The sequence below is a fragment of the Astatotilapia calliptera genome, chromosome 18 (genome assembly GCF_964374335.1).
Source record: "Astatotilapia calliptera chromosome 18, fAstCal68.1, whole genome shotgun sequence".
NCBI lineage: Eukaryota > Metazoa > Chordata > Actinopteri > Cichliformes > Cichlidae > Astatotilapia > Astatotilapia calliptera.
Genome location: NC_137439.1, coordinates 21,925,251 through 21,935,685, shown reverse-complemented (window position 1 = coordinate 21,935,685; position 10,435 = coordinate 21,925,251). Strand labels below are relative to the sequence as shown.

The 10,435-nt window shown below is 42.2% G+C and overlaps 1 long non-coding RNA gene across 1 annotated transcript; it reads right to left on the bottom strand.

Moving 5' to 3' along the window:
- Positions 1–2,386: 2,386 nt before the first annotated feature.
- LOC145422070 (uncharacterized) lies at positions 2,387–3,728 on the bottom strand. The gene is made up of 3 exons (XR_013903454.1): positions 3,644–3,728; positions 3,506–3,567; positions 2,387–2,878 (listed from the first exon to the last, which is right to left on the bottom strand). It is a non-coding gene; the product is annotated as an uncharacterized LOC145422070 (long non-coding RNA).
- Positions 3,729–10,435: the final 6,707 nt, after the last annotated feature.

Genomic DNA, 10,435 nt, shown 5'->3' with positions numbered 1-10,435 from the left:
GTGCATTTGTCCCAATCAGCACAGGCAAGTCACAGTTAGAGCGTAAGTCAGGTACTACTAAAGCAAGGCTAGAAACCTCAGGCTCAGTTTCAATAAAGCTTTTTGGAAACTTAAGGCTGATGGGTATGTATCCCAAGTAAGGAACATTTTGGCCACTAGCAGCCTCAACATCCAGGCCACTGATAGGCTGAATGGGATGTTCTGAAAGATTGGTGTTGTAAAATGAAGCGGACACTGTGGTCACTTGAGACCCAGTGTCAAGGAGACAACTGCAATTGACTCCCGACACGGTAACATTTGCTGTACATTTCTGTCCTACAAGTCCCTTGGGTAACCTAATCTGGGGTCGTGCTGCACGAGAGAGAGAAGATGCTTTGCTCTGAGGATCCGGTTTGGGACGTTCATGATTACTTTCAGTTCCTGGTAGTCCCTCCCCAGAAACTGATTTTAGTTTAAAGCTGACATATTCCGTTCCTCCCAGACTTGTAGTTTTTGGTTGAACTCCTTACGTTTCATTTCAACTAGTTCAGGGTTTGGTTCATTGCTGCAAGAGGGAGCAATATGACCATCCTCGCCGCACCTGAAGCAGTACCATGGGCGTGGCTTCTTAGTGGGCTTAGTCTCACTTGGGTCAGATTTCTCTTTAGGAAGAATCTTGAACTTAGGTTTGGTTTTCTTATTTGGCTTGTCAGAGTTCTGGCTTGAACTGTCAATAGCTGTTGCTTTCAGTGAAGCCACTTGGGCTTGTAGCTTTGCAAGTTTCCTTTCTAACTTATGTGCATCAAAAGGCACTAGCCTATCATTAACAGCTGATACGTCTGTATCATCAGTGACATACTCTCCTACTTCAAGGGAGTTCAAATGTGCCTTAGGTTTAGAAATGCCTAAGTGCTGTTTCATTCGGCTGGACTTTGCCGCTTGCCGGTCCTCCTCAGTACGTAGCATGAGGAGCAACTCTGGAAATGAAGGTGGCTTGTCCTTCTTCTGCTCAAGCTGCAAGGTTGTGATCAAGCTGTTGTTCCAGCAACCTCTACAAAACTGTTTAAGCAGTTGGCGATCTGAATCATTTGTAGTGATGCCACCTCTTTTAATGACTTTACTCAGGGTTATCTGCAACCGCTGTAAATAGGCAGAAGGCTTTTCACCTGAGTTCTGGTTTGTGCTCAGGAATTTGGCAAAAAGCTCATCCCCATCATCAACAGTACCATATGCTGAGTCAAGAAGGCTGAGATAGTCATGGGGAGAAGCGTTAGGACCAAGGTGCTTTACAATGTTAGCAGCTGGTGGAAGAAGGCTCTCAACTATTTTCCTTACCATATGTTTGTCAGATATGGTACAATCTATGAGGTGGAATTCAACATTGTTGCGCCACGTATCATAATCAGCTTCGAAAGTAGAGCAAGGGGTTTTCCCCGAGAAGGGCCTGAGCTTTGCATGACCTTGAGAAGGCATTTCATTGTTCTTAATGACATGCTCAACTACTACTCTCTGTACTTCAGGTGTAGTGAGCTGTTCAGGTGGTAAGTAGATAGTGGTTTTTCTGTGCGAGGGAGTCACTTCTACACTTGGAGAGGATGAGTGAGAGTCATGCTCAGGCAAGTGGGTTAAATCACTGCCCAGTTTAAGAGGACTTTGATGCTCTATGATGGCTGGTTCATCTTGGTCTGTGTCACTAGTGAGCTGCAGATTCTGATTAGGCACTGTTACATTTGGCCCAACTGCGGGATCACTCTCAGTGGACTTCTTCATTCTGGCCAGCTCATCTAGTAAAACCTTCTCAAAATCTGCACCACTCAGTTTAGCAAGCCCTTTCAGTTCAGTTAGGTAAGAATGGGTTAAACATGAACCCCTGTCTGCAGCATACAGCGCAGACAGAAGCTGGATATGATGGACAACACTTGGGTTACGGCTTTGTCTTTTGCAAGGCAAGCTATCCTTAAGGAACTGGACTGGTTCACCTGATTGGAACTCCACAATAGCTGTGTTTTTAAACTGTGCCTCTGTGCTAGTTACTTTGATTACTCTTCCAATAGAACCAAACTGCCCTAAATAATCAATAACCTCATTGTCAACCTCATCGCCTGTTAACCCTCCTACTAGGACAGAGTTAGGTACTTTGACACCTTCACTTTGGATTACATCCATGTTGTCTTATTGCTCCAACCCAGAATGTCATGGACAATTGTAATGATTTGACCCAAAAGGCATGAAAGCACCAGTTGCTCAACTTCCAAAATAAAAGGAATTAAACCTCCTGGCTGGCTCGCCACGTTTTGTGTAGCGCCTCTACTCAGGACCAGTACACTCTCACTTCAAATAGAGACCCTAGACATCTTTCTAGGTTCAGGAGGAGGTTTTGTTTTGGAGACTCACAAAAGGAGTTGGCTTGGAAGTGAATAACTGGGACCTTTATTGCCTCAGTACCATTTATACACATATACAACACAATAACCCAAATTGCACACTAATAGTGCATTTTTAAAGGTGAATACATGTAAAACAAAACAAAATAAAGACATTTAAATGGAAGATTTATACTGAACAGTATCAGAGCTCTTTGGAATGAATGAAACAGATTAAAGTGTTCCTGTTGTGAAGTTTGAATTGTCCAGTCTGAATTGTCCTTTAAAGTCGTTGAAAACCCAAACAGGTGTACTGTAGGGGAATTGTCAGTGTGCAAACCCTATTATCCGGGTAGGAAAAGTAGTGCATAGGGCTTATCTGTAATCCAGGGTTGCTTGAATCAGTTTCTCAGGCAAATCCCACAATCCGATCGCATGGCTGGCCACACCATTTCACGATCATCCAGGATCTCATTTGGGCTGTTCTCGCCGTCAGTGGTTCTCCAGAATTCTTCTAGTAGTTCAAAAAAACCAATCTACACAAACAGTGCAGAACAATCAATTTCTTTTCCCATTTTGTGTTCTTAACATGAGCTCATTAACTTCTTTTCCAAATGTATTAATCACAAATGGCATTCCCTTTAGCTTTACCAAGTTACAAGAGTTACAGTAACTTGTTTGTACCAGTATCAACAATTTTATCAAAATTATATCACAACAAAGAACATCAGCAGCTTAAACAGTAATGTAAACAGTCATAGCAATGAAAGTGACATTCATCCTTAAGGCTTACAAGAAAATGTAACTTAATTCAGTGCAAATACTATTAAACTTGAAATATGCTCATATCTATTAAGACATAACCATTCTAATATAAACAGAGCTATTGCTTCTACTTGAATACCTCCCCGATCGGAATATGGCTTCAGCGGGGTGGGGTGGCTAACAGCTATTAGCAGCTAGCATCGCATCTAGCATCGGCATCGTTTAGCTCAAAGCATTCAACACTTATAACACACTGTAAAGAACAACAGGAGAAGTGAAACAACACGCCAGATTCTCATAGCTCCCGATTGTTTTTTGTTCAAAGGTTTCTGAGCTGAATCGGCTAGTGAAATACATTATCTAACTTAACAGGTAGCTAACGAAAGCACGTGACTCACCGGGATTTTCAGACACAAATAACTTGACAGACGTTATTCCCTTTGTGGTCAGAGTTCGGGGCCTAGTAAAAGAGTACCTTATTAGCATTTATACGTAAAACAATCTGGTCTCATTAACCGGGTTGCAGTATTGCATACCAAGATACTTTTTCCATGCGCTCCGACACGTACTTGACCGCCATCAGAGGGAAGATCTCACAGGAAGAGAGAGGTAATACTTCCTGTGCACTAGACACAAGGTCGTCAGAACACAAGACTGCATCACAGCGCCCCCTTGTGACAATAACAGGCTATAGCCTTAGATTACAAAAAGGGATTTTGCAGCCCTGTATTTCACATGGGTTACACAGCTGTAATCTAGAGAGAAATATGTCTGTTAGTTATTTTTTTGTAAACCTTTTTTAAAATATATTTTTTAGAAAAGCTGTTGTGTGACTGGATCTGGTTAACTCTCGCACACGTGTGTCATGGTGCTGGGTCTGTGACCCAGCATGCTGAGTTATTTTGTATTTTGATTGTTAAGGTTCTACTAGTATTATTAGTTTGTCCTAGCTGAGTTTAGTCTAGTTTATATTATCATCCGTCTCTGTGGTGGCGAACATCAACAGACAGGGTGGGTTAGGGTCCTGTCCTTTGCACATATAGGCTCGCAAACTGATAATTTGGAGCAGCATCAGTCTGTTGTGACTGAGGGCTACTAATATTCTAGGGGCTCTGAACTTGGGAATAGCAGTCTGTCTTTTAATGAAAGGGGCATGATGGCACAATGGATGTCTAAACCTCATTCCATCCATCCATCTTCTGCTGAGTCAAACTTAACTGGCTCCTTTCAATGTGGAGGACCAGCGGCTCTACTCTGAGCCCCTCCTGGATGGCTTAACTTCTTACTCTGTCAGAGCACAGACACCCTTCCTAGGAAGCTCATTTCTGCCACTTGTATACTCAATCTTGTTCTTTCGGTCGCTTTTACACTCAGCTCTCTCTTCACCATGGCGGACTGGTACAGTGTCTGCAGCACCAATCCATCTGTCAATCTCCCGCTCCCTTCTCCAGTCACTCGTGAACGAGACCCCGGCATACTTAAACTTCTCCACTTGGGGCAGGAACTCCAATGGGTACTTCACCCCTTTGGTCCTCACCCTTTTCCAGCCGAGGACCATGGTGTCACAGTACTGGGTCTGCGACCCAGAGTTTTGTGTTTTTGGTTTAAGTAAAAGGATAAAGAGCTGCTCCAGTGTTCCATGAACAGGACGAAAACCGCATTGTTCCTCCTATATCCAAGGTTTGACTAATGGACGGGCTCTCCTTTCCACCACCCTGGCATTGACCTTCCCAGGGAGGCTGAGAGGTGTGATCCCCCTATAGTTGGAATACCCTCTGGTCCCCCTTCTTAAAGATGGGAAGCACCGCCTCGGTACCAAAGGTACCACCCCTGATCTCCATGTAACATTGCAGAGACGTGTCAGCCAAGACAGCCCTACAATATCCAGAGCCTTCAGGAACTCAAGGTGAACCTTATCCACCTCAGGGGCTCTGCCACCAACTATTTGTTTAAATGCCTCAGTGACCTCGCCCCTGAGATAGACGAGTCATTCCCCTTGTCCCCAGACACTGCTTCCTCCACGGAAGATGTGCCAGTGGGATTAAAGAGGGACTCGAAGCATTCCTACCACCGCCTGACAATGTTCTCAGTCGAAGTCGGCAGCACTCCACCCACACTATACACAGTGCAGGTAGAGCACCACTTTCTCCTCCTGAGTTGCCTGATAGTTTGCCAGAATCTCTACAAGGCAGTCCGCTAAACCTCATGTTCCCAGTGGGATTCATCCCTAGTGCTGTGGGCAGTTTCACAGCCACCATCTGAGCTACTAAGTCAAGTGGAGAAACAAATTTTGTCTTGAAGAAGAAATTTTGTCTTGAAGCTGCTGGCATCAGCAATATTCATACACTGCCAATGCAGAAACTGTGCATCCAATTCACGCTGGATAATTAATGGGTCACATTCAGGCTAAATCCAGCCTTTGTCCTCAAATACCTTTCTCTCCAATGCATGCCATTGGAGTTAGTGGTGTTTGGCCCCCACTGCTTTCTCCTCCCATGAACAGGAGTGCTTACACGTTCACTGTCCGGTTATGGAGAGAACTGGGGCTTTCAGGAGGTCTGACCAGCTGTTTGTTTCCTGGGCTAAGCCACATTTTGGCAAGCCTATTAGTAAAGAACACATTCCCACTGGACTGCAGCAGTAATTAAGTTGGAGTATTCCAGCACTAGTCTGTACCCCAATGAAGCGCCGTGCTCATTCTACAAGAGGAATGGCAACCTTATGGGCCCTCTTTCGTGGTGTCGCTATAGAGGAAATATGTGCAGCACCAAGCTGGATTTCTCCTTTGACCTTTGCAACAGGCTGATTTCATTACACGATCTCTATTCCACACTGTCTTAAGTGTGAGTCCTAAGATGACAGTCAGTCGTTCAGATGAGCTTATCTGTCAATACAGGGGTCTGCACGTCCCCATAGTAAGACAAATGTTTGAAAAAGAACAGTGCCTCTCCTTTCTCTTAGTGTGAGAAGTTAAGCCGTCCTGGAGGGGCTCATAGTAGAGCCACTGCTCCTCCACATCGAAAGGAGCCAGTTGAGGTGGTTTGGGCATCTGACAAGGATGCTTCCTGGGTGAGTGGTTCCAGGCATGTCCCACTAGGTGAGGAGATCCTGGGGCTAACCCACGACATGCTGGAGAGATTATATCTCTTGACTGGCCTGGGAACGCCTTGATGTTCTCTGCTTAGGCTGCTGCCCCCTGACCTGGCCCTGGATAAGTGGAAGATGGATCTCTGGATGAGTAAAATTTGAATTACAAGTTTGCAGCTCAAAGTATATTTATATAAATATCATTCTGCAGGTTTGTGAATATTTTTCTGTAAGTGTGAATTGAAAACACTAGTGTATAAATTTTTTTTACAATTTACAAAATTTTAAAATACAAGTTTTTCTACATATTCTCACTTTTTGATTCTACGGGCTCTCAAATTTTAAAACATATTTACCTTCATATGTCTTCCCCTTGATTTGATTTTGTCTCTGAGCTCCAATGTTCTCCCAGTGTAACGTGTTCTCATGTTCTTCATTTAGATACTCACTGGACTGTGTGTAGTTATTGTCATTTTTTAAACTTCAAATTAGTGGACATTGGTGGATGTATCTGCCACAGATGTTGAAATAGCTGCCTTTATTAAATAGAATAAAACTTTTCATTTATAATTAGTTATTTGTTTTGTGTTTAGAAATCAGATTAACTGGGCCTCAGTCAACTCGCTGCTCTGGAAGAGTTGAAATCTATCACAACAACAGATGGGGAACAGTCTGTGATGATGGCTGGAACCTAAATGATGCCGAGGTGGTCTGCAGAGAGTTAGGCTGTGGATCAGCATTGGAGGCCACTCAATCAGCTCATTTTGGTGAAGGAACAGGACAAATCTGGCTGGATGATGTGACCTGTTCAGGAAGTGAAAGTTCTCTAACTCAGTGTCAGCACAGAGGATTTGGGACTCATGACTGTACACACCAAAAGGACGCTGGTGTCATCTGTTCAGGTAAGATATATTTAGGACTGTCCAAAAAATGTCAAATGCCAGTAAATGAACTTCCTGTCTTATCATTTTTACCACCTAGAAGTGTTTTTTGTCATTATGCTTTATCCTGAACTTCACGGTAAGCAGAGGACCTGAGTTCATACAGTAACCGTATGAACTGTGCAGTACTGAGCAGAGGTGTGGACTCGAGTCACATGACTTGGACTCGAGTCAGACTCGAGTCATTAATTTTATGACTTTAGACTTGACTTGAAAAAATGTTCTAAGACTTGTGACTTGACTTGGACTTTTACACCAATGACCTGGGACTTGAATTGGACTTGAACCGGTTTACTTGAAAAGACTTGATATTTTACCCCAAATATAAAATTTAACATGCATATTATATAGAGATTGAAAATGTGACGTCATTCACGGGTAGAACCGCAAAGGATTCTGGGAACTCGTGGCAAGCGGTACTAGCGCACGCAGGCTTTCAATTAAAATCAGTTATACAGCGATAAAAAGAAACACAAAAATGTCAAGAAGCCGTTGTATTATTAACTGCAATAGCCGGTCGCATGACAGCCACGGGAAGCCGACGGGTAAAGAGATCGGTTGTTATCAGATTACGTCGTTGAAGAGAAATTGTTCGAGCCATGTTTCCGAAGTAACAAAGATGCGACGGGTGGCCTGGATTGCAGCCATTCAAAGATAAAATATAACGTCCCAGAACACTCCAGCTCACAGGTTAGTCTGCTCCAAGCATTTACACGAAGGTCAGTCTGCTATTGTAGTTAATGCGTCATTTTTCTTAACATAATTGGTGATATAGGTTACAAGCAAGTCTGGCGCTGAACAGAAATTGTCGCGCTATGCTCCTTTGTTTATTGTGTTTATTGTGCATAAATAGTGAATTGTCCTGACACAATATTGCGTTTCGCTTCTGTTATTATGGTACACTGACAAAAACATATACTTTTATTCACAGGATAAAACAGGTTTTTTGTATCACTAATTGCCCAGTACGATTACAGCATACAGTATTATTGTCACTGCTACATTTCTGTAACGCGTACCAGAAATTATTTCCACTACTAATTAATTACCGTTGAGCTCAAAGGTCCTATTAATAAACGGTTAACGAATGTGTATTTATGACGACGATTTGTGAGACTGGTAAACTTATGATACGTACGATGGTCTTTCGTTCTACACGGTGCATTTCAAGGTCCTGCACCCATCCGTCGGTAAACTGTACCTGGGCTTGTTGCAGTGACCGGAAGTTACTAAACTTCATGAGTGTGTGCACTCACTCCAAGAACCGTATGATTATAAATATGCATATAAATATGCTACAATGAGATAGCTGACTTCATCTAACTAGCAAATGTTGTCCAGGCTACGTTGGTGATACAGTTTTTTTTAATGTGTATGATATTTTTGTCATGCGATTTTAAAGCCGGTCCTACAACCGCATCCAAGAATAACATGCAGCTTATCTCAGAACTGTCGGTGAAAATTATTCTTGGAGCTAGGTTTAATTGAGCTGCATTTTAAAGAGGTGCAATTTCACAATTTGTGTATATTTTCTAAGTTCACTATTTTGTCATGTGTTGAGAAAAACACAGATTTTAAAATTACATGGTCTAATATTTACATTTAGCATAACTGCAACATTATTTTTTCGTTTTTTTTTTTTTTTTAAACTCGAAAGGACTTGAAATTCAAAGTTTCAGACTTGTGACTTGACTCGGACTTTTACACCAGTGACTTGAGACTCGACTCTGACTTGCCTGACATTACTTGAGACTTGACTTGAGACTTGAGGATAAAGACTTGAGACTTACTTGAGACTTGCAAAACAATGACTTGGTCCCACCTCTGGTACTGAGTAATAACATGTTCTACTATCAATGCACCTGTAATCCAAACAGGAATCTGTCCATTATTCATCAATTTAAAACTGTCGGTGGCTTTGGCCAAACACCACCGTGGGGATTATATGTGGCTTTTGTCATTTGTGTCTTTAACTGTGGGTAAAAAAATTAATGTCATCAAAACTTCATGAACATATTGAAATAGTTACCATAATCAACAACTGAAAACATTCAAAACATACTTTATTCTCTGTTTAAAATATAGATTCTTTGTGTTTTCTGCATTTAGGTGTGCCCATCAGATTAGCTGGTTCTGGGTCCACTCAGTGCTCTGGACGAGTTGAAATCTACCTTCAAAAAAAATGGGGAACAGTCTGTCATAATGACTGGGACATAAATGATGCTGAGGTGGTCTGCAGGCAGTTAGACTGTGGATCGGCACTGAAAGCCACTCAGTCAGCTCACTTTGGTGAAGGAACAGGAGACATCTGGCTGAATGAAGTGTCCTGTTCAGGAAGTGAAAGTTCTCTAGCTGATTGTCAGCACAGAGGATTTGGGACACACTCCTGTGGACATCATCGGGATGCTGGTGTCATCTGTTCAGGTGAGACTCTTTTTGATTCATGCACCTGTAATACAGAGAAATATGTAAGCTGTGCTATTTTTTGCATCATCAACTGTGTGTTTGATTGTGCTTCAAATGAGTGAAATATCTACACAAAGGCATCATGTTTTTTTACTTCCTGTTTTACATTGAAGGTTACGTTTAGGTTTTACTTCCTTTTTTTCCCCTCGGTCTGATTGTCTGTTTGAGCTCATATGTTCTTGAAGTGTAACTTGTCTTCCATGTTGTGTTTTTGGATTGCTATTTTTGTTTTCTCCTTTAGATTTTGCCATTTTGTTATCCATATTTCTAGTTTCTCAGATGATATTAGTTCCCTTTTGTGTCCATTCTGTCCTAATCTTATCTCTGTTTTGTCATTATTCCTTCTGGTGTGAAGTAGGTTTTGTCTCCATGTTTGTTTATCTCCTCCTCGATTAGCTTCTCTGCATGCCACCAATCTGCTTCCTGGCTATTGTCTGGTTATTATCTTTTTTACCCGCTTGTTTAACTTCAAAAAAATATATTTGACACAGATGTTGCTATCATTAAAACATTATATTTGTAACTAAATATATATTTTCTGTGTTTTCTGATAAGGAATCAGATTAGCTGGACATCAGTCTACTCAGTGCTCTGGAAGAGTTGAAATCTATCACAATAAAATATGGGGAACAGTCTGTGACCATGGATGGAGCACAGAAGATGCTGAGGTGGTCTGCAGACATTTAGGCTGTGGACCAGCACTGAATGCCACTCAGTCAGCTCACTTTGGTGAAGGAACAGGACAAATCTGGCTTGATGAAGTGTCCTGTTCAGGAAGTGAAAGTTCTCTAACTGAGTGTCAGCACAGAGGATTTGGGACACATTCCTGTGGAC